Below are 17,353 nucleotides of genomic sequence, written 5' to 3' on the forward strand. Positions count from 1 at the left end.
TGCAGCTTGACATACCTCTTATATGGAGTTGAAGATAAGTCATAGAATATAAGTCATTGATTTGTTGGTTTTATTTGTTGGAGTTAAAGTGCCTTAACCATGTGCAAAACACTTTAGGACGTGAGCTGTCGCTGTTACCACGTTGAAATATGTGTGGGTAGATTAAGCGAGAGCGCTCTCTGCTGGTTGAAAAAGCTTACAGCACCTGGTATTACCAGGCGGTCTCCCATCCAAGTACTAACCAGGCCGGACCCTGCTTAGCTTCCGAGATCAGACGAGATCGGGCGCATCCAGGCTGGTATGGCCGTAAGCAGAATCTGCTGCTTGAAATACCTCTTATATGGAGTTGAAGATAAGTCATAGAATATAAGTCATTGATTTGTTGGTTTTATTTGTTGGAGTTAAAGTGCCTTAACCATGGGCAAAACACTTTAGGACGTGAGCTGTCGCTGTTACCACGTTGAAATATGTGTGGGTAGATTAAGCGAGAGCGCTCTCTGCTGGTTGAAAAAGCTTACAGCACCTTATATTCCCAGGCGGTCTCCCATCCAAGTACTAACCAGGCCCGACCCTGCTTAGCTTCCGAGATCAGACGAGATCGGGCCCATCCAGGCTGGTATGGCCGTAAGCTGAAGCTGCAGCTTGAAATACCTCTTATATGGAGTTGAAGATAAGTCATATAATATAAGTCATTGATTTGTTGGTGATAATAATTTAGAAGCGCATATTTGTTGGAGTTAAAGTGCCTTAACCATGTGAAAAACACTTTAGGACGTGAGCTGTCGCTGTTACCACGTTGAAATATGTGTGGGTAGATTAAGCGAGAGCGCTCTCTGCTGGTTGAAAAAGCTTACAGCACCTGGTATTCCCAGGCGGTCTCCCATCCAAGTACTAACCAGGCCCGACCCTGCTTAGCTTCCGAGATCAGACGAGATCGGGCGCATCCAGGCTGGTATGGCCGTAAGCAGAAGCTGCAGCTTGAAATACCTCTTATATGGAGTTGAAGATAAGTCATAGAATATAAGTCATTGATTTGTTGGTTTTATTTGTTGGAGTTAAAGTGCCTTAACCATGTGCAAAACACTTTAGGACGTGAGCTGTCGCTGTTACCACGTTGAAATATGTGTGGGTAGATTAAGCGAGAGCGCTCTCTGCTGGTTGAAAATACTTACAGCACCTGGTATTCCCAGGCGGTCTCCCATCCAAGTACTAACCAGGCCCGACCCTGCTTAGCTTCCGAGATCAGACGAGATCGGGCGCATCCAGGCTGGTATGGCCGTAAGCAGAAGCTGCTGCTTGAAATACCTCTTATATGGAGTTGAAGATAAGTCATATAATATAAGTCATTGATTTGTTGGTGATAATAATTTAGAAGCGTTTATTTGTTGGAGTTAAAGTGCCTTAACCATGTGAAAAACACTTTTGGACGTGAGCTGTCGCTGTTACCACGTTGAAATATGTGTGGGTAGATTAAGCGAGAGTGCTCTCTGCTGGTTGAAAATGCTTACAGCACCTGGTATTCCCAGGCGGTCTCCCATCCAAGTACTAACCAGGCCCGACCCTGCTTAGCTTCCGAGATCAGACGAGATCGGGCGCATCCAGGCTGGTATGGCCATAAGCTGTAGCTGCAGCTTGAAATACCTCTTATATGGAGTTGAAGATAAGTCATAGAATATAGGTCATTGATTTGTTGGTTTTATTTGTTGGAGTTAAAGTGCCTTAACCATGTGCAAAACACTTTAGGACGTGAGCTGTCGCTCTTACCACGTTGAAATATGTGTGGGTAGATTAAGCGAGAGCGCTCTCTGCTGGTTGAAAAAGCTTACAGCACCTGGTATTCCCAGGCGGTCTCTCATCCAAGTACTAACCAGGCCTGACCCTGCTTAGCTTCCGAGATCAGACGAGATCGGGCGCATCCAGGATGGTATGGCCGTAAGCTGAAGCTGCAGCTTGAAATACTTCTTATATGGAGTTGAAGATAAGTCATATAATATAAGTCATTGATTTGTTGGTGATAATAATTTAGAAGCGCTTATTTGTTGGCGTTAAAGTGCCTTAACCATGTGCAAAACACTTTAGGACGTGAGCTGTCGCTGTTACCACGTTGAAATATGTGTGGGTAGATTAAGCGAGAGCGCTCTCTGCTGGTTGAAAAAGCTTACAGCACCTGGTATTCCCAGGCGGTCTCCCATCCAAGTACTAACCAGGCCCGACCCTGCTTAGCTTCCGAGATCAGACGTGATCGGGCGCATCCAGGGTGGTATGGCCGTAAGCAGAAGCTGCAGCTTGAAATACCTCTTATATGGAGTTGAAGATAAGTCATATAATATAAGTCATTGATTTGTTGGTGATAATAATTTAGAAGCGCTTATTTGTTGGAGTTAAAGTGCCTTAACCATGTGCAAAACACTTTAGGACGTGAGCTGTCGCTGTTACCACGTTGAAATATATGTGGGTAGATTAAGCGAGAGCGTTCTCTGCAGGTTGAAAAAGGTTACAGCACCTGGTATTCCCTGGCGGTCTCCCATCCAAGTACTAACCAGGCCCGACCCTGCTTAGCTTCCGAGATCAGACGAGATCGGGCGCATCCAGGCTGGTATGGCTGTAAGCAGAAGCTGCAGCTTGAAATACCTCTTATATGGAGTTGAAGATAAGTCATAGAATATAAGTCATTGATTTGTTGGTTTTATTTGTTGGAGTTAAAGTGCCTTAACCATGTGCAAAACACTTTAGGACGTGAGCTGTCGCTGTTACCACGTTGAAATATGTGTGGGTAGATTAAGCGAGAGCGCTCTCTGCTGGTTGAAAAAGCTTACAGCACCTGGTATTCCCAGGCGGTCTCCCATCCAAGTACTAACCAGGCCCGACCCTGCTTAGCTTCCGAGATCAGACGAGATCTGGCGCTTCCAGGCTGGTATGGCCGTAAGCAGAAGCTGCAGCTTGAAATACCTCTTATATGGAGTTGAAGATAAGTCATAGAATATAAGTCATTGATTTGTTGGTTTTATTTGTTGGAGTTAAAGTGCCTTAACCATGTGCAAAACACTTTAGGACGTGAGCTGTCGCTGTTACCACGTTGAAATATGTGTGGGTAGATTAAGCGAGAGCGCTCTCTGCTGGTTGAAAAAGCTTACAGCACCTGGTATTCCCAGGCGGTCTCCCATCCAAGTACTAACCAGGCCCGACCCTGCTTAGCTTCCGAGATCAGACGAGATCGGGCGCATCCAGGCTGGTATGGCCGTAAGCTGAAGCTGCAGCTTGAAATACCTCTTATATGGAGTTGAAGATAAGTCATATAATATAAGTCATTGATTTGTTGGTGATAATAATTTAGAAGCGCTTATTTGTTGGAGTTAAAGTGCCTTAACCATGTGCAAAACACTTTAGGACGTGAGCTGTCGCTGTTACCACGTTGAAATTTGTGTGGGTAGATTAAGCGAGAGCGCTCTCTGCTGGTTGAAAAAGCTTACAGCACCTGGTATTCCCAGGCGGTCTCCCATCCAAGTACTAACCACGCCCGACCCTGCTTAGCTTCCGAGATCAGACGAGATCTGGCGCATCCAGGCTGGTATGGCCGTAAGCAGAAGCTGCAGCTTGACATACCTCTTATATGGAGTTGAAGATAAGTCATAGAATATAAGTCATTGATTTGTTGGTTTTATTTGTTGGAGTTAAAGTGCCTTAACCATGTGCAAAACACTTTAGGACGTGAGCTGTCGCTGTTACCACGTTGAAATATGTGTGGGTAGATTAAGCGAGAGCGCTCTCTGCTGGTTGAAAAAGCTTACAGCACCTGGTATTACAAGGCGGTCTCCCATCCAAGTACTAACCAGGCCGGACCCTGCTTAGCTTCCGAGATCAGACGAGATCGGGCGCATCCAGGCTGGTATGGCCGTAAGCAGAATCTGCTGCTTGAAATACCTCTTATATGGAGTTGAAGATAAGTCATAGAATATAAGTCATTGATTTGTTGGTTTTATTTGTTGGAGTTAAAGTGCCTTAACCATGTGCAAAACACTTTAGGACGTGAGCTGTCGCTGTTACCACGTTGAAATATGTGTGGGTAGATTAAGCGAGAGCGCTCTCTGCTGGTTGAAAAAGCTTACAGCACCTGATATTCCCAGGCGGTCTCCCATCCAAGTACTAACCAGGCCCGACCCTGCTTAGCTTCCGAGATCAGACGAGATCGGGCGCATCCAGGCTGGTATGGCCGTAAGCTGAAGCTGCAGCTTGAAATACCTCTTATATGGAGTTGAAGATAAGTCATATAATATAAGTCATTGATTTGTTGGTGATAATAATTTAGAAGCGCATATTTGTTGGAGTTAAAGTGCCTTAACCATGTGAAAAACACTTTAGGACGTGAGCTGTCGCTGTTACCACGTTGAAATATGTGTGGGTAGATTAAGCGAGAGCGCTCTCTGCTGGTTGAAAAAGCTTACAGCACCTGGTATTCCCAGGCGGTCTCCCATCCAAGTACTAACCAGGCCCGACCCTGCTTAGCTTCCGAGATCAGACGAGATCGGGCGCATCCAGGCTGGTATGGCCGTAAGCAGAAGCTGCAGCTTGAAATACCTCTTATATGGAGTTGAAGATAAGTCATAGAATATAAGTCATTGATTTGTTGGTTTTATTTGTTGGAGTTAAAGTGCCTTAACCATGTGCAAAACACTTTAGGACGTGAGCTGTCGCTGTTACCACGTTGAAATATGTGTGGGTAGATTAAGCGAGAGCGCTCTCTTCTGGTTGAAAATACTTACAGCACCTGGTATTCCCAGGCGGTCTCCCATCCAAGTACTAACCAGGCCCGACCCTGCTTAGCTTCCGAGATCAGACGAGATCGGGCGCATCCAGGCTGGTATGGCCGTAAGCAGAAGCTGCTGCTTGAAATACCTCTTATATGGAGTTGAAGATAAGTCATATAATATAAGTCATTGATTTGTTGGTGATAATAATTTAGAAGCGTTTATTTGTTGGAGTTAAAGTGCCTTAACCATGTGAAAAACACTTTTGGACGTGAGCTGTCGCTGTTACCACGTTGAAATATGTGTGGGTAGATTAAGCGAGAGCGCTCTCTGCTGGTTGAAAAAGCTTACAGCACCTGGTATTCCCAGGCGGTCTCCCATCCAAGTACTAACCAGGCCCGACCCTGCTTAGCTTCCAAGATCAGACGAGATCGGGCGCATCCAGGGTGGTATGGCCGTAAGCAGAAGCTGCAGCTTGAAATACCTCTTATATGGAGTTGAAGATAAGTCATATAATATAAGTCATTGATTTGTTGGTGATAATAATTTAGAAGCGCTTATTTGTTGGAGTTAAAGTGCCTTAACCATGTGCAAAACACTTTAGGACGTGAGCTGTCGCTGTTACCACGTTGAAATATATGTGGGTAGATTAAGCGAGAGCGTTCTCTGCAGGTTGAAAAAGGTTACAGCACCTGGTATTCCCTGGCGGTCTCCCATCCAAGTACTAACCAGGCCCGACCCTGCTTAGCTTCCGAGATCAGACGAGATCTGGCGCTTCCAGGCTGGTATGGCCGTAAGCAGAAGCTGCAGCTTGAAATACCTCTTATATGGAGTTGAAGATAAGTCATAGAATATAAGTCATTGATTTGTTGGTTTTATTTGTTGGAGTTAAAGTGCCTTAACCATGTGCAAAACACTTTAGGACGTGAGCTGTCGCTGTTACCACGTTGAAATATGTGTGGGTAGATTAAGCGAGAGCGCTCTCTGCTGGTTGAAAAAGCTTACAGCACCTGGTATTCCCAGGCGGTCTCCCATCCAAGTACTAACCAGGCCCGACCCTGCTTAGCTTCCGAGATCAGACGAGATCGGGCGCATCCAGGCTGGTATGGCCGTAAGCTGAAGCTGCAGCTTGAAATACCTCTTATATGGAGTTGAAGATAAGTCATATAATATAAGTCATTGATTTGTTGGTGATAATAATTTAGAAGCGCTTATTTGTTGGAGTTAAAGTGCCTTAACCATGTGCAAAACACTTTAGGACGTGAGCTGTCGCTGTTACCACGTTGAAATTTGTGTGGGTAGATTAAGCGAGAGCGCTCTCTGCTGGTTGAAAAAGCTTACAGCACCTGGTATTCCCAGGCGGTCTCCCATCCAAGTACTAACCACGCCCGACCCTGCTTAGCTTCCGAGATCAGACGAGATCTGGCGCATCCAGGCTGGTATGGCCGTAAGCAGAAGCTGCAGCTTGACATACCTCTTATATGGAGTTGAAGATAAGTCATAGAATATAAGTCATGGATTTGTTGGTTTTATTTGTTGGAGTTAAAGTGCCTTAACCATGTGCAAAACACTTTAGGACGTGAGCTGTCGCTGTTACCACGTTCAAATATGTGTGGGTAGATTAAGCGAGAGCGCTCTCTGCTGGTTGAAAAAGCTTACAGCACCTGGTATTCCCAGGCGGTCTCCCATCCAAGTACTAACCAGGCCCGACCCTGCTTAGCTTCCGAGATCAGACGAGATCGGGCGCATCCAGGCTGGTATGGCCGTAAGCTGAAGCTCCAGCTTGAAATACCTCTTATATGGAGTTGAAGATAAGTCATATAATATAAGTCATTGATTTGTTGGTGATAATAATTTAGAAGCGCTTATTTGTTGGAGTTAAAGTGCCTTAACCATGTGCAAAACACTTTAGGACGTGAGCTGTCGCTGTTACCACGTTGAAATTTGTGTGGGTAGATTAAGCGAGAGCGCTCTCTGCTGGTTGAAAAAGCTTACAGCACCTGGTATTCCCAGGCGGTCTCCCATCCAAGTACTAACCACGCCCGACCCTGCTTAGCTTCCGAGATCAGACGAGATCTGGCGCATCCAGGCTGGTATGGCCGTAAGCAGAAGCTGCAGCTTGACATACCTCTTATATGGAGTTGAAGATAAGTCATAGAATATAAGTCATTGATTTGTTGGTTTTATTTGTTGGAGTTAAAGTGCCTTAACCATGTGCAAAACACTTTAGGACGTGAGCTGTCGCTGTTACCACGTTGAAATATGTGTGGGTAGATTAAGCGAGAGCGCTCTCTGCTGGTTGAAAAAGCTTACAGCACCTGGTATTACAAGGCGGTCTCCCATCCAAGTACTAACCAGGCCGGACCCTGCTTAGCTTCCGAGATCAGACGAGATCGGGCGCATCCAGGCTGGTATGGCCGTAAGCAGAATCTGCTGCTTGAAATACCTCTTATATGGAGTTGAAGATAAGTCATAGAATATAAGTCATTGATTTGTTGGTTTTATTTGTTGGAGTTAAAGTGCCTTAACCATGTGCAAAACACTTTAGGACGTGAGCTGTCGCTGTTACCACGTTGAAATATGTGTGGGTAGATTAAGCGAGAGCGCTCTCTGCTGGTTGAAAAAGCTTACAGCACCTGATATTCCCAGGCGGTCTCCCATCCAAGTACTAACCAGGCCCGACCCTGCTTAGCTTCCGAGATCAGACGAGATCGGGCGCATCCAGGCTGGTATGGCCGTAAGCTGAAGCTGCAGCTTGAAATACCTCTTATATGGAGTTGAAGATAAGTCATATAATATAAGTCATTGATTTGTTGGTGATAATAATTTAGAAGCGCATATTTGTTGGAGTTAAAGTGCCTTAACCATGTGAAAAACACTTTAGGACGTGAGCTGTCGCTGTTACCACGTTGAAATATGTGTGGGTAGATTAAGCGAGAGCGCTCTCTGCTGGTTGAAAAAGCTTACAGCACCTGGTATTCCCAGGCGGTCTCCCATCCAAGTACTAACCAGGCCCGACCCTGCTTAGCTTCCGAGATCAGACGAGATCGGGCGCATCCAGGCTGGTATGGCCGTAAGCAGAAGCTGCAGCTTGAAATACCTCTTATATGGAGTTGAAGATAAGTCATAGAATATAAGTCATTGATTTGTTGGTTTTATTTGTTGGAGTTAAAGTGCCTTAACCATGTGCAAAACACTTTAGGACGTGAGCTGTCGCTGTTACCACGTTGAAATATGTGTGGGTAGATTAAGCGAGAGCGCTCTCTTCTGGTTGAAAATACTTACAGCACCTGGTATTCCCAGGCGGTCTCCCATCCAAGTACTAACCAGGCCCGACCCTGCTTAGCTTCCGAGATCAGACGAGATCGGGCGCATCCAGGCTGGTATGGCCGTAAGCAGAAGCTGCTGCTTGAAATACCTCTTATATGGAGTTGAAGATAAGTCATATAATATAAGTCATTGATTTGTTGGTGATAATAATTTAGAAGCGTTTATTTGTTGGAGTTAAAGTGCCTTAACCATGTGAAAAACACTTTTGGACGTGAGCTGTCGCTGTTACCACGTTGAAATATGTGTGGGTAGATTAAGCGAGAGCGCTCTCTGCTGGTTGAAAAAGCTTACAGCACCTGGTATTCCCAGGCGGTCTCCCATCCAAGTACTAACCAGGCCCGACCCTGCTTAGCTTCCAAGATCAGACGAGATCGGGCGCATCCAGGGTGGTATGGCCGTAAGCAGAAGCTGTAGCTTGAAATACCTCTTATATGGAGTTGAAGATAAGTCATATAATATAAGTCATTGATTTGTTGGTGATAATAATTTAGAAGCGCTTATTTGTTGGAGTTAAAGTGCCTTAACCATGTGCAAAACACTTTAGGACGTGAGCTGTCGCTGTTACCACGTTGAAATATATGTGGGTAGATTAAGCGAGAGCGTTCTCTGCAGGTTGAAAAAGGTTACAGCACCTGGTATTCCCTGGCGGTCTCCCATCCAAGTACTAACCAGGCCCGACCCTGCTTAGCTTCCGAGATCAGACGAGATCGGGCGCATCCAGGCTGGTATGGCTGTAAGCAGAAGCTGCAGCTTGAAATACCTCTTATATGGAGTTGAAGATAAGTCATAGAATATAAGTCATTGATTTGTTGGTTTTATTTGTTGGAGTTAAAGTGCCTTAACCATGTGCAAAACACTTTAGGACGTGAGCTGTCGCTGTTACCACGTTGAAATATGTGTGGGTAGATTAAGCGAGAGCGCTCTCTGCTGGTTGAAAAAGCTTACAGCACCTGGTATTCCCAGGCGGTCTCCCATCCAAGTACTAACCAGGCCCGACCCTGCTTAGCTTCCGAGATCAGACGAGATCTGGCGCTTCCAGGCTGGTATGGCCGTAAGCAGAAGCTGCAGCTTGAAATACCTCTTATATGGAGTTGAAGATAAGTCATAGAATATAAGTCATTGATTTGTTGGTTTTATTTGTTGGAGTTAAAGTGCCTTAACCATGTGCAAAACACTTTAGGACGTGAGCTGTCGCTGTTACCACGTTGAAATATGTGTGGGTAGATTAAGCGAGAGCGCTCTCTGCTGGTTGAAAAAGCTTACAGCACCTGGTATTCCCAGGCGGTCTCCCATCCAAGTACTAACCAGGCCCGACCCTGCTTAGCTTCCGAGATCAGACGAGATCGGGCGCATCCAGGCTGGTATGGCCGTAAGCTGAAGCTGCAGCTTGAAATACCTCTTATATGGAGTTGAAGATAAGTCATATAATATAAGTCATTGATTTGTTGGTGATAATAATTTAGAAGCGCTTATTTGTTGGAGTTAAAGTGCCTTAACCATGTGCAAAACACTTTAGGACGTGAGCTGTCGCTGTTACCACGTTGAAATTTGTGTGGGTAGATTAAGCGAGAGCGCTCTCTGCTGGTTGAAAAAGCTTACAGCACCTGGTATTCCCAGGCGGTCTCCCATCCAAGTACTAACCACGCCCGACCCTGCTTAGCTTCCGAGATCAGACGAGATCTGGCGCATCCAGGCTGGTATGGCCGTAAGCAGAAGCTGCAGCTTGACATACCTCTTATATGGAGTTGAAGATAAGTCATAGAATATAAGTCATTGATTTGTTGGTTTTATTTGTTGGAGTTAAAGTGCCTTAACCATGTGCAAAACACTTTAGGACGTGAGCTGTCGCTGTTACCACGTTGAAATATGTGTGGGTAGATTAAGCGAGAGCGCTCTCTGCTGGTTGAAAAAGCTTACAGCACCTGGTATTACAAGGCGGTCTCCCATCCAAGTACTAACCAGTCCGGACCCTGCTTAGCTTCCGAGATCAGACGAGATCGGGCGTATCCAGGCTGGTATGGCCGTAAGCAGAATCTGCTGCTTGAAATACCTCTTATATGGAGTTGAAGATAAGTCATAGAATATAAGTCATTGATTTGTTGGTTTTATTTGTTGGAGTTAAAGTGCCTTAACCATGTGCAAAACACTTTAGGACGTGAGCTGTCGCTGTTACCACGTTGAAATATGTGTGGGTAGATTAAGCGAGAGCGCTCTCTGCTGGTTGAAAAAGCTTACAGCACCTGATATTCCCAGGCGGTCTCCCATCCAAGTACTAACCAGGCCCGACCCTGCTTAGCTTCCGAGATCAGACGAGATCGGGCGCATCCAGGCTGGTATGGCCGTAAGCAGAAGCTGCTGCTTGAAATACCTCTTATATGGAGTTGAAGATAAGTCATATAATATAAGTCATTGATTTGTTGGTGATAATAATTTAGAAGCGTTTATTTGTTGGAGTTAAAGTGCCTTAACCATGTGAAAAACACTTTTGGACGTGAGCTGTCGCTGTTACCACGTTGAAATATGTGTGGGTAGATTAAGCGAGAGCGCTCTCTGCTGGTTGAAAAAGCTTACAGCACCTGGTATTCCCAGGCGGTCTCCCATCCAAGTACTAACCAGGCCCGACCCTGCTTAGCTTCCAAGATCAGACGAGATCGGGCGCATCCAGGGTGGTATGGCCGTAAGCAGAAGCTGCAGCTTGAAATACCTCTTATATGGAGTTGAAGATAAGTCATATAATATAAGTCATTGATTTGTTGGTGATAATAATTTAGAAGCGCTTATTTGTTGGAGTTAAAGTGCCTTAACCATGTGCAAAACACTTTAGGACGTGAGCTGTCGCTGTTACCACGTTGAAATATATGTGGGTAGATTAAGCGAGAGCGTTCTCTGCAGGTTGAAAAAGGTTACAGCACCTGGTATTCCCTGGCGGTCTCCCATCCAAGTACTAACCAGGCCCGACCCTGCTTAGCTTCCGAGATCAGACGAGATCGGGCGCATCCAGGCTGGTATGGCTGTAAGCAGAAGCTGCAGCTTGAAATACCTCTTATATGGAGTTGAAGATAAGTCATAGAATATAAGTCATTGATTTGTTGGTTTTATTTGTTGGAGTTAAAGTGCCTTAACCATGTGCAAAACACTTTAGGACGTGAGCTGTCGCTGTTACCACGTTGAAATATGTGTGGGTAGATTAAGCGAGAGCGCTCTCTGCTGGTTGAAAAAGCTTACAGCACCTGGTATTCCCAGGCGGTCTCCCATCCAAGTACTAACCAGGCCCGACCCTGCTTAGCTTCCGAGATCAGACGAGATCTGGCGCTTCCAGGCTGGTATGGCCGTAAGCAGAAGCTGCAGCTTGAAATACCTCTTATATGGAGTTGAAGATAAGTCATAGAATATAAGTCATTGATTTGTTGGTTTTATTTGTTGGAGTTAAAGTGCCTTAACCATGTGCAAAACACTTTAGGACGTGAGCTGTCGCTGTTACCACGTTGAAATATGTGTGGGTAGATTAAGCGAGAGCGCTCTCTGCTGGTTGAAAAAGCTTACAGCACCTGGTATTCCCAGGCGGTCTCCCATCCAAGTACTAACCAGGCCCGACCCTGCTTAGCTTCCGAGATCAGACGAGATCGGGCGCATCCAGGCTGGTATGGCCGTAAGCTGAAGCTGCAGCTTGAAATACCTCTTATATGGAGTTGAAGATAAGTCATATAATATAAGTCATTGATTTGTTGGTGATAATAATTTAGAAGCGCTTATTTGTTGGAGTTAAAGTGCCTTAACCATGTGCAAAACACTTTAGGACGTGAGCTGTCGCTGTTACCACGTTGAAATTTGTGTGGGTAGATTAAGCGAGAGCGCTCTCTGCTGGTTGAAAAAGCTTACAGCACCTGGTATTCCCAGGCGGTCTCGCATCCAAGTACTAACCACGCCCGACCCTGCTTAGCTTCCGAGAACAGACGAGATCTGGCGCATCCAGGCTGGTATGGCCGTAAGCAGAAGCTGCAGCTTGACATACCTCTTATATGGAGTTGAAGATAAGTCATAGAATATAAGTCATTGATTTGTTGGTTTTATTTGTTGGAGTTAAAGTGCCTTAACCATGTGCAAAACACTTTAGGACGTGAGCTGTCGCTGTTACCACGTTGAAATATGTGTGGGTAGATTAAGCGAGAGCGCTCTCTGCTGGTTGAAAAAGCTTACAGCACCTGGTATTACAAGGCGGTCTCCCATCCAAGTACTAACCAGGCCGGACCCTGCTTAGCTTCCGAGATCAGACGAGATCGGGCGCATCCAGGCTGGTATGGCCGTAAGCAGAATCTGCTGCTTGAAATACCTCTTATATGGAGTTGAAGATAAGTCATAGAATATAAGTCATTGATTTGTTGGTTTTATTTGTTGGAGTTAAAGTGCCTTAACCATGTGCAAAACACTTTAGGACGTGAGCTGTCGCTGTTACCACGTTGAAATATGTGTGGGTAGATTAAGCGAGAGCGCTCTCTGCTGGTTGAAAAAGCTTACAGCACCTGATATTCCCAGGCGGTCTCCCATCCAAGTACTAACCAGGCCCGACCCTGCTTAGCTTCCGAGATCAGACGAGATCGGGCGCATCCAGGCTGGTATGGCCGTAAGCTGAAGCTGCAGCTTGAAATACCTCTTATATGGAGTTGAAGATAAGTCATATAATATAAGTCATTGATTTGTTGGTGATAATAATTTAGAAGCGCATATTTGTTGGAGTTAAAGTGCCTTAACCATGTGAAAAACACTTTAGGACGTGAGCTGTCGCTGTTACCACGTTGAAATATGTGTGGGTAGATTAAGCGAGAGCGCTCTCTGCTGGTTGAAAAAGCTTACAGCACCTGGTATTCCCAGGCGGTCTCCCATCCAAGTACTAACCAGGCCCGACCCTGCTTAGCTTCCGAGATCAGACGAGATCGGGCGCATCCAGGCTGGTATGGCCGTAAGCAGAAGCTGCAGCTTGAAATACCTCTTATATGGAGTTGAAGATAAGTCATAGAATATAAGTCATTGATTTGTTGGTTTTATTTGTTGGAGTTAAAGTGCCTTAACCATGTGCAAAACACTTTAGGACGTGAGCTGTCGCTGTTACCACGTTGAAATATGTGTGGGTAGATTAAGCGAGAGCGCTCTCTGCTGGTTGAAAATACTTACAGCACCTGGTATTCCCAGGCGGTCTCCCATCCAAGTACTAACCAGGCCCGACCCTGCTTAGCTTCCGAGATCAGACGAGATCGGGCGCATCCAGGCTGGTATGGCCGTAAGCAGAAGCTGCTGCTTGAAATACCTCTTATATGGAGTTGAAGATAAGTCATATAATATAAGTCATTGATTTGTTGGTGATAATAATTTAGAAGCGTTTATTTGTTGGAGTTAAAGTGCCTTAACCATGTGAAAAACACTTTTGGACGTGAGCTGTCGCTGTTACCACGTTGAAATATGTGTGGGTAGATTAAGCGAGAGTGCTCTCTGCTGGTTGAAAATGCTTACAGCTCCTGGTATTCCCAGGCGGTCTCCCATCCAAGTACTAACCAGGCCCGACCCTGCTTAGCTTCCGAGATCAGACGAGATCGGGCGCATCCAGGGTGGTATGGCCGTAAGCAGAAGCTGCAGCTTGAAATACCTCTTATATGGAGTTGAAGATAAGTCATATAATATAAGTCATTGATTTGTTGGTGATAATAATTTAGAAGCGCTTATTTGTTGGAGTTAAAGTGCCTTAACCATGTGCAAAACACTTTAGGACGTGAGCTGTCGCTGTTACCACGTTGAAATATGTGTGGGTAGATTAAGCGAGAGCGCTCTCTGCTGGTTGAAAAAGCTTACAGCACCTGGTATTCCCAGGCGGTCTCCCATCCAAGTACTAACCAGGCCCGACCCTGCTTAGCTTCCGAGATCAGACGAGATCTGGCGCATCCAGGCTGGTATGGCCGTAAGCAGAAGCTGCAGCTTGAAATACCTCTTATATGGAGTTGAAGATAAGTCATAGAATATAAGTCATTGATTTGTTGGTTTTATTTGTTGGAGTTAAAGTGCCTTAACCATGTGCAAAACACTTTAGGACGTGAGCTGTCGCTGTTACCACGTTGAAATATGTGTGGGTAGATTAAGCGAGAGCGCTCTCTGCTGGTTGAAAAAGCTTACAGCACCTGGTATTCCCAGGCGGTCTCCCATCCAAGTACTAACCAGGCCCGACCCTGCTTAGCTTCCGAGATCAGGCGAGATCGGGCGCATCCAGGCTGGTATGGCCATAAGCTGAAGCTGCAGCTTGAAATACCTCTTATATGGAGTTGAAGATAAGTCATATAATATAAGTCATTGATTTGTTGGTGATAATAATTTAGAAGCGCTTATTTGTTGGAGTTAAAGTGCCTTAACCATGTGCAAAACACTTTAGGACGTGAGCTGTTGCTGTTACCACGTTGAAATATATGTGGGTAGATTAAGCGAGAGCGTTCTCTGCAGGTTGAAAAAGGTTACAGCACCTGGTATTCCCTGGCGGTCTCCCATCCAAGTACTAACCAGGCCCGACCCTGCTTAGCTTCCGAGATCAGACGAGATCGGGCGCATCCAGGCTGGTATGGCTGTAAGCAGAAGCTGCAGCTTGAAATACCTCTTATATGGAGTTGAAGATAAGTCATAGAATATAAGTCATTGATTTGTTGGTTTTATTTGTTGGAGTTAAAGTGCCTTAACCATGTGCAAAACACTTTAGGACGTGAGCTGTCGCTGTTACCACGTTGAAATATGTGTGGGTAGATTAAGCGAGAGCGCTCTCTGCTGGTTGAAAAAGCTTACAGCACCTGGTATTCCCAGGCGGTCTCCCATCCAAGTACTAACCAGGCCCGACCCTGCTTAGCTTCCGAGATCAGACGAGATCTGGCGCATCCAGGCTGGTATGGCCGTAAGCAGAAGCTGCAGCTTGAAATACCTCTTATATGGAGTTGAAGATAAGTCATAGAATATAAGTCATTGATTTGTTGGTTTTATTTGTTGGAGTTAAAGTGCCTTAACCATGTGCAAAACACTTTAGGACGTGAGCTGTCGCTGTTACCACGTTGAAATATGTGTGGGTAGATTAAGCGAGAGCGCTCTCTGCTGGTTGAAAAAGCTTACAGCACCTGGTATTCCCAGGCGGTCTCCCATCCAAGTACTAACCAGGCCCGACCCTGCTTAGCTTCCGAGATCAGGCGAGATCGGGCGCATCCAGGCTGGTATGGCCGTAAGCTGAAGCTGCAGCTTGAAATACCTCTTATATGGAGTTGAAGATAAGTCATATAATATAAGTCATTGATTTGTTGGTGATAATAATTTAGAAGCGCATATTTGTTGGAGTTAAAGTGCCTTAACCATGTGAAAAACACTTTAGGACGTGAGCTGTCGCTGTTACCACGTTGAAATATGTGTGGGTAGATTAAGCGAGAGCGCTCTCTGCTGGTTGAAAAAGCTTACAGCACCTGGTATTCCCAGGCGGTCTCCCATCCAAGTACTAACCAGGCCTGACCCTGCTTAGCTTCCGAGATCAGACGAGATCCGGCGCATCCAGGCTGGTATGGCCGTAAGCAGAAGCTGCAGCTTGAAATACCTCTTATATGGAGTTGAAGATAAGTCATAGAATATAAGTCATTGATTTGTTGGTTTTATTTGTTGGAGTTAAAGTGCCTTAACCATGTGCAAAACACTTTAGGACGTGAGCTGTCGCTGTTACCACGTTGAAATATGTGTGGGTAGATTAAGCGAGAGCGCTCTCTGCTGGTTGAAAATACTTACAGCACCTGGTATTCCCAGGCGGTCTCCCATCCAAGTACTAACCAGGCCCGACCCTGCTTAGCTTCCGAGATCAGACGAGATCGGGCGCATCCAGGCTGGTATGGCCGTAAGCAGAAGCTGCTGCTTGAAATACCTCTTATATGGAGTTGAAGATAAGTCATATAATATAAGTCATTGATTTGTTGGTGATAATAATTTAGAAGCGTTTATTTGTTGGAGTTAAAGTGCCTTAACCATGTGAAAAACACTTTTGGACGTGAGCTGTCGCTGTTACCACGTTGAAATATGTGTGGGTAGATTAAGCGAGAGTGCTCTCTGCTGGTTGAAAATGCTTACAGCTCCTGGTATTCCCAGGCGGTCTCCCATCCAAGTACTAACCAGGCCCGACCCTGCTTAGCTTCCGAGATCAGACGAGATCGGGCGCATCCAGGCTGGTATGGCCATAAGCAGTAGCTGCAGCTTGAAATACCTCTTATATGGAGTTGAAGATAAGTCATAGAATATAGGTCATTGATTTGTTGGTTTTATTTGTTGGAGTTAAAGTGCCTTAACCATGTGCAAAACACTTTAGGACGTGAGCTGTCGCTCTTACCACGTTGAAATATGTGTGGGTAGATTAAGCGAGAGCGCTCTCTGCTGGTTGAAAAAGCTTACAGCACCTGGTATTCCCAGGCGGTCTCCCATCCAAGTACTAACCAGGCCTGACCATGCTTAGCTTCCGAGATCAGACGAGATCGGGCGCATCCAGGATGGTATGGCCGTAAGCTGAAGCTGCAGCTTGAAATACTTCTTATATGGAGTTGAAGATAAGTCATATATTATAAGTCATTGATTTGTTGGTGATAATAATTTAGAAGCGCTTATTTGTTGGAGTTAAAGTGCCTTAACCATGTGCAAAACACTTTAGGACGTGAGCTGTCGCTGTTACCACGTTGAAATATGTGTGGGTAGATTAAGCGAGAGCGCTCTCTGCTGGTTGAAAAAGCTTACAGCACCTGGTATCCCCAGGCGGTCTCCCATCCAAGTACTAACCAGGCCCGACCCTGCTTAGCTTCCGAGATCAGACGAGATCGGGCGCATCCAGGGTGGTATGGCCGTAAGCAGAAGCTGCAGCTTGAAATACCTCTTATATGGAGTTGAAGATAAGTCATATAATATAAGTCATTGATTTGTTGGTGATAATAATTTAGAAGCGCTTATTTGTTGGAGTTAAAGTGCCTTAACCATGTGCAAAACACTTTAGGACGTGAGCTGTCGCTGTTACCACGTTGAAATATATGTGGGTAGATTAAGCGAGAGCGTTCTCTGCAGGTTGAAAAAGGTTACAGCACCTGGTATTCCCTGGCGGTCTCCCATCCAAGTACTAACCAGGCCCGACCCTGCTTAGCTTCCGAGATCAGACGAGATCGGGTGCATCCAGGCTGGTATGGCTGTAAGCAGAAGCTGCAGCTTGAAATACCTCTTATATGGAGTTGAAGATAAGTCATAGAATA

At 45.5% G+C, this 17,353-nt stretch overlaps 51 non-coding genes and 2 pseudogenes across 51 annotated transcripts; all 53 read right to left on the reverse strand.

Annotated features, from left to right (window-relative positions):
- Positions 1 to 193: 193 nt before the first annotated feature.
- Positions 194 to 312, reverse strand: LOC133427376 (5S ribosomal RNA). Its single transcript, XR_009772623.1, has one exon. It is a non-coding gene; the product is annotated as a 5S ribosomal RNA (ribosomal RNA).
- A 199-nt stretch (positions 313 to 511) lies between these two features.
- LOC133427391 (5S ribosomal RNA) lies at positions 512 to 630 on the reverse strand. Its single transcript, XR_009772637.1, has one exon. It is a non-coding gene; the product is annotated as a 5S ribosomal RNA (ribosomal RNA).
- Positions 631 to 847: 217 nt separating this feature from the next.
- On the reverse strand, positions 848 to 966 carry LOC133427424 (5S ribosomal RNA). The gene has a single exon (XR_009772661.1). It is a non-coding gene; the product is annotated as a 5S ribosomal RNA (ribosomal RNA).
- Positions 967 to 1,165: 199 nt separating this feature from the next.
- LOC133427133 (5S ribosomal RNA) lies at positions 1,166 to 1,284 on the reverse strand. The gene has a single exon (XR_009772387.1). It is a non-coding gene; the product is annotated as a 5S ribosomal RNA (ribosomal RNA).
- Positions 1,285 to 1,501: 217 nt separating this feature from the next.
- Positions 1,502 to 1,620, reverse strand: LOC133427129 (5S ribosomal RNA). Its single transcript, XR_009772384.1, has one exon. It is a non-coding gene; the product is annotated as a 5S ribosomal RNA (ribosomal RNA).
- A 199-nt stretch (positions 1,621 to 1,819) lies between these two features.
- Positions 1,820 to 1,938, reverse strand: LOC133427300 (5S ribosomal RNA). The gene has a single exon (XR_009772551.1). It is a non-coding gene; the product is annotated as a 5S ribosomal RNA (ribosomal RNA).
- A 217-nt stretch (positions 1,939 to 2,155) lies between these two features.
- LOC133427053 (5S ribosomal RNA) lies at positions 2,156 to 2,274 on the reverse strand. The gene has a single exon (XR_009772311.1). It is a non-coding gene; the product is annotated as a 5S ribosomal RNA (ribosomal RNA).
- Positions 2,275 to 2,491: 217 nt separating this feature from the next.
- On the reverse strand, positions 2,492 to 2,610 carry LOC133427301 (5S ribosomal RNA). Its single transcript, XR_009772552.1, has one exon. It is a non-coding gene; the product is annotated as a 5S ribosomal RNA (ribosomal RNA).
- A 199-nt stretch (positions 2,611 to 2,809) lies between these two features.
- On the reverse strand, positions 2,810 to 2,928 carry LOC133427170 (5S ribosomal RNA). The gene has a single exon (XR_009772424.1). It is a non-coding gene; the product is annotated as a 5S ribosomal RNA (ribosomal RNA).
- Positions 2,929 to 3,127: 199 nt separating this feature from the next.
- On the reverse strand, positions 3,128 to 3,246 carry LOC133427425 (5S ribosomal RNA). The gene has a single exon (XR_009772662.1). It is a non-coding gene; the product is annotated as a 5S ribosomal RNA (ribosomal RNA).
- Positions 3,247 to 3,463: 217 nt separating this feature from the next.
- Positions 3,464 to 3,582, reverse strand: LOC133427352 (5S ribosomal RNA). The gene has a single exon (XR_009772601.1). It is a non-coding gene; the product is annotated as a 5S ribosomal RNA (ribosomal RNA).
- Positions 3,583 to 3,781: 199 nt separating this feature from the next.
- Positions 3,782 to 3,900, reverse strand: LOC133427408 (5S ribosomal RNA). Its single transcript, XR_009772653.1, has one exon. It is a non-coding gene; the product is annotated as a 5S ribosomal RNA (ribosomal RNA).
- A 199-nt stretch (positions 3,901 to 4,099) lies between these two features.
- Positions 4,100 to 4,218, reverse strand: LOC133427118 (5S ribosomal RNA). The gene has a single exon (XR_009772373.1). It is a non-coding gene; the product is annotated as a 5S ribosomal RNA (ribosomal RNA).
- Positions 4,219 to 4,435: 217 nt separating this feature from the next.
- Positions 4,436 to 4,554, reverse strand: LOC133427426 (5S ribosomal RNA). Its single transcript, XR_009772663.1, has one exon. It is a non-coding gene; the product is annotated as a 5S ribosomal RNA (ribosomal RNA).
- Positions 4,555 to 4,753: 199 nt separating this feature from the next.
- On the reverse strand, positions 4,754 to 4,872 carry LOC133427134 (5S ribosomal RNA). Its single transcript, XR_009772388.1, has one exon. It is a non-coding gene; the product is annotated as a 5S ribosomal RNA (ribosomal RNA).
- A 217-nt stretch (positions 4,873 to 5,089) lies between these two features.
- LOC133427398 (5S ribosomal RNA) lies at positions 5,090 to 5,208 on the reverse strand. Its single transcript, XR_009772644.1, has one exon. It is a non-coding gene; the product is annotated as a 5S ribosomal RNA (ribosomal RNA).
- A 217-nt stretch (positions 5,209 to 5,425) lies between these two features.
- Positions 5,426 to 5,544, reverse strand: LOC133427363 (5S ribosomal RNA). The gene has a single exon (XR_009772611.1). It is a non-coding gene; the product is annotated as a 5S ribosomal RNA (ribosomal RNA).
- A 199-nt stretch (positions 5,545 to 5,743) lies between these two features.
- Positions 5,744 to 5,862, reverse strand: LOC133427428 (5S ribosomal RNA). The gene has a single exon (XR_009772664.1). It is a non-coding gene; the product is annotated as a 5S ribosomal RNA (ribosomal RNA).
- Positions 5,863 to 6,079: 217 nt separating this feature from the next.
- On the reverse strand, positions 6,080 to 6,198 carry LOC133427354 (5S ribosomal RNA). The gene has a single exon (XR_009772602.1). It is a non-coding gene; the product is annotated as a 5S ribosomal RNA (ribosomal RNA).
- Positions 6,199 to 6,397: 199 nt separating this feature from the next.
- Positions 6,398 to 6,516, reverse strand: LOC133427430 (5S ribosomal RNA). Its single transcript, XR_009772666.1, has one exon. It is a non-coding gene; the product is annotated as a 5S ribosomal RNA (ribosomal RNA).
- Positions 6,517 to 6,733: 217 nt separating this feature from the next.
- Positions 6,734 to 6,852, reverse strand: LOC133427355 (5S ribosomal RNA). Its single transcript, XR_009772603.1, has one exon. It is a non-coding gene; the product is annotated as a 5S ribosomal RNA (ribosomal RNA).
- A 199-nt stretch (positions 6,853 to 7,051) lies between these two features.
- On the reverse strand, positions 7,052 to 7,170 carry LOC133427409 (5S ribosomal RNA). Its single transcript, XR_009772654.1, has one exon. It is a non-coding gene; the product is annotated as a 5S ribosomal RNA (ribosomal RNA).
- A 199-nt stretch (positions 7,171 to 7,369) lies between these two features.
- LOC133427119 (5S ribosomal RNA) lies at positions 7,370 to 7,488 on the reverse strand. The gene has a single exon (XR_009772374.1). It is a non-coding gene; the product is annotated as a 5S ribosomal RNA (ribosomal RNA).
- A 217-nt stretch (positions 7,489 to 7,705) lies between these two features.
- LOC133427431 (5S ribosomal RNA) lies at positions 7,706 to 7,824 on the reverse strand. The gene has a single exon (XR_009772667.1). It is a non-coding gene; the product is annotated as a 5S ribosomal RNA (ribosomal RNA).
- A 199-nt stretch (positions 7,825 to 8,023) lies between these two features.
- On the reverse strand, positions 8,024 to 8,142 carry LOC133427135 (5S ribosomal RNA). The gene has a single exon (XR_009772389.1). It is a non-coding gene; the product is annotated as a 5S ribosomal RNA (ribosomal RNA).
- Positions 8,143 to 8,359: 217 nt separating this feature from the next.
- Positions 8,360 to 8,478, reverse strand: LOC133427429 (5S ribosomal RNA). The gene has a single exon (XR_009772665.1). It is a non-coding gene; the product is annotated as a 5S ribosomal RNA (ribosomal RNA).
- A 217-nt stretch (positions 8,479 to 8,695) lies between these two features.
- Positions 8,696 to 8,814, reverse strand: LOC133427302 (5S ribosomal RNA). The gene has a single exon (XR_009772553.1). It is a non-coding gene; the product is annotated as a 5S ribosomal RNA (ribosomal RNA).
- A 199-nt stretch (positions 8,815 to 9,013) lies between these two features.
- On the reverse strand, positions 9,014 to 9,132 carry LOC133427171 (5S ribosomal RNA). The gene has a single exon (XR_009772425.1). It is a non-coding gene; the product is annotated as a 5S ribosomal RNA (ribosomal RNA).
- Positions 9,133 to 9,331: 199 nt separating this feature from the next.
- Positions 9,332 to 9,450, reverse strand: LOC133427432 (5S ribosomal RNA). Its single transcript, XR_009772668.1, has one exon. It is a non-coding gene; the product is annotated as a 5S ribosomal RNA (ribosomal RNA).
- A 217-nt stretch (positions 9,451 to 9,667) lies between these two features.
- On the reverse strand, positions 9,668 to 9,786 carry LOC133427356 (5S ribosomal RNA). Its single transcript, XR_009772604.1, has one exon. It is a non-coding gene; the product is annotated as a 5S ribosomal RNA (ribosomal RNA).
- Positions 9,787 to 9,985: 199 nt separating this feature from the next.
- LOC133427418 (5S ribosomal RNA) lies at positions 9,986 to 10,104 on the reverse strand (annotated as a pseudogene).
- Positions 10,105 to 10,303: 199 nt separating this feature from the next.
- Positions 10,304 to 10,422, reverse strand: LOC133427120 (5S ribosomal RNA). The gene has a single exon (XR_009772375.1). It is a non-coding gene; the product is annotated as a 5S ribosomal RNA (ribosomal RNA).
- Positions 10,423 to 10,639: 217 nt separating this feature from the next.
- Positions 10,640 to 10,758, reverse strand: LOC133427059 (5S ribosomal RNA). Its single transcript, XR_009772317.1, has one exon. It is a non-coding gene; the product is annotated as a 5S ribosomal RNA (ribosomal RNA).
- A 217-nt stretch (positions 10,759 to 10,975) lies between these two features.
- On the reverse strand, positions 10,976 to 11,094 carry LOC133427303 (5S ribosomal RNA). Its single transcript, XR_009772554.1, has one exon. It is a non-coding gene; the product is annotated as a 5S ribosomal RNA (ribosomal RNA).
- Positions 11,095 to 11,293: 199 nt separating this feature from the next.
- LOC133427172 (5S ribosomal RNA) lies at positions 11,294 to 11,412 on the reverse strand. Its single transcript, XR_009772426.1, has one exon. It is a non-coding gene; the product is annotated as a 5S ribosomal RNA (ribosomal RNA).
- A 199-nt stretch (positions 11,413 to 11,611) lies between these two features.
- LOC133427433 (5S ribosomal RNA) lies at positions 11,612 to 11,730 on the reverse strand. The gene has a single exon (XR_009772669.1). It is a non-coding gene; the product is annotated as a 5S ribosomal RNA (ribosomal RNA).
- Positions 11,731 to 11,947: 217 nt separating this feature from the next.
- LOC133427417 (5S ribosomal RNA) lies at positions 11,948 to 12,066 on the reverse strand (annotated as a pseudogene).
- A 199-nt stretch (positions 12,067 to 12,265) lies between these two features.
- Positions 12,266 to 12,384, reverse strand: LOC133427410 (5S ribosomal RNA). The gene has a single exon (XR_009772655.1). It is a non-coding gene; the product is annotated as a 5S ribosomal RNA (ribosomal RNA).
- Positions 12,385 to 12,583: 199 nt separating this feature from the next.
- LOC133427121 (5S ribosomal RNA) lies at positions 12,584 to 12,702 on the reverse strand. The gene has a single exon (XR_009772376.1). It is a non-coding gene; the product is annotated as a 5S ribosomal RNA (ribosomal RNA).
- Positions 12,703 to 12,919: 217 nt separating this feature from the next.
- Positions 12,920 to 13,038, reverse strand: LOC133427434 (5S ribosomal RNA). Its single transcript, XR_009772670.1, has one exon. It is a non-coding gene; the product is annotated as a 5S ribosomal RNA (ribosomal RNA).
- Positions 13,039 to 13,237: 199 nt separating this feature from the next.
- LOC133427136 (5S ribosomal RNA) lies at positions 13,238 to 13,356 on the reverse strand. The gene has a single exon (XR_009772390.1). It is a non-coding gene; the product is annotated as a 5S ribosomal RNA (ribosomal RNA).
- Positions 13,357 to 13,573: 217 nt separating this feature from the next.
- On the reverse strand, positions 13,574 to 13,692 carry LOC133427070 (5S ribosomal RNA). The gene has a single exon (XR_009772328.1). It is a non-coding gene; the product is annotated as a 5S ribosomal RNA (ribosomal RNA).
- A 217-nt stretch (positions 13,693 to 13,909) lies between these two features.
- LOC133427215 (5S ribosomal RNA) lies at positions 13,910 to 14,028 on the reverse strand. The gene has a single exon (XR_009772468.1). It is a non-coding gene; the product is annotated as a 5S ribosomal RNA (ribosomal RNA).
- Positions 14,029 to 14,227: 199 nt separating this feature from the next.
- On the reverse strand, positions 14,228 to 14,346 carry LOC133427250 (5S ribosomal RNA). The gene has a single exon (XR_009772501.1). It is a non-coding gene; the product is annotated as a 5S ribosomal RNA (ribosomal RNA).
- Positions 14,347 to 14,563: 217 nt separating this feature from the next.
- LOC133427304 (5S ribosomal RNA) lies at positions 14,564 to 14,682 on the reverse strand. Its single transcript, XR_009772555.1, has one exon. It is a non-coding gene; the product is annotated as a 5S ribosomal RNA (ribosomal RNA).
- Positions 14,683 to 14,881: 199 nt separating this feature from the next.
- LOC133427216 (5S ribosomal RNA) lies at positions 14,882 to 15,000 on the reverse strand. The gene has a single exon (XR_009772469.1). It is a non-coding gene; the product is annotated as a 5S ribosomal RNA (ribosomal RNA).
- Positions 15,001 to 15,199: 199 nt separating this feature from the next.
- Positions 15,200 to 15,318, reverse strand: LOC133427183 (5S ribosomal RNA). Its single transcript, XR_009772436.1, has one exon. It is a non-coding gene; the product is annotated as a 5S ribosomal RNA (ribosomal RNA).
- A 217-nt stretch (positions 15,319 to 15,535) lies between these two features.
- Positions 15,536 to 15,654, reverse strand: LOC133427350 (5S ribosomal RNA). Its single transcript, XR_009772599.1, has one exon. It is a non-coding gene; the product is annotated as a 5S ribosomal RNA (ribosomal RNA).
- Positions 15,655 to 15,853: 199 nt separating this feature from the next.
- LOC133427137 (5S ribosomal RNA) lies at positions 15,854 to 15,972 on the reverse strand. The gene has a single exon (XR_009772391.1). It is a non-coding gene; the product is annotated as a 5S ribosomal RNA (ribosomal RNA).
- A 217-nt stretch (positions 15,973 to 16,189) lies between these two features.
- LOC133427249 (5S ribosomal RNA) lies at positions 16,190 to 16,308 on the reverse strand. Its single transcript, XR_009772500.1, has one exon. It is a non-coding gene; the product is annotated as a 5S ribosomal RNA (ribosomal RNA).
- A 199-nt stretch (positions 16,309 to 16,507) lies between these two features.
- On the reverse strand, positions 16,508 to 16,626 carry LOC133427277 (5S ribosomal RNA). The gene has a single exon (XR_009772528.1). It is a non-coding gene; the product is annotated as a 5S ribosomal RNA (ribosomal RNA).
- Positions 16,627 to 16,843: 217 nt separating this feature from the next.
- LOC133427162 (5S ribosomal RNA) lies at positions 16,844 to 16,962 on the reverse strand. Its single transcript, XR_009772416.1, has one exon. It is a non-coding gene; the product is annotated as a 5S ribosomal RNA (ribosomal RNA).
- Positions 16,963 to 17,179: 217 nt separating this feature from the next.
- LOC133427232 (5S ribosomal RNA) lies at positions 17,180 to 17,298 on the reverse strand. Its single transcript, XR_009772484.1, has one exon. It is a non-coding gene; the product is annotated as a 5S ribosomal RNA (ribosomal RNA).
- Positions 17,299 to 17,353: the final 55 nt, after the last annotated feature.

This window comes from Cololabis saira, unplaced genomic scaffold, assembly GCF_033807715.1.
Source record: "Cololabis saira isolate AMF1-May2022 unplaced genomic scaffold, fColSai1.1 scf027, whole genome shotgun sequence".
Lineage (NCBI taxonomy): Eukaryota > Metazoa > Chordata > Actinopteri > Beloniformes > Belonidae > Cololabis > Cololabis saira.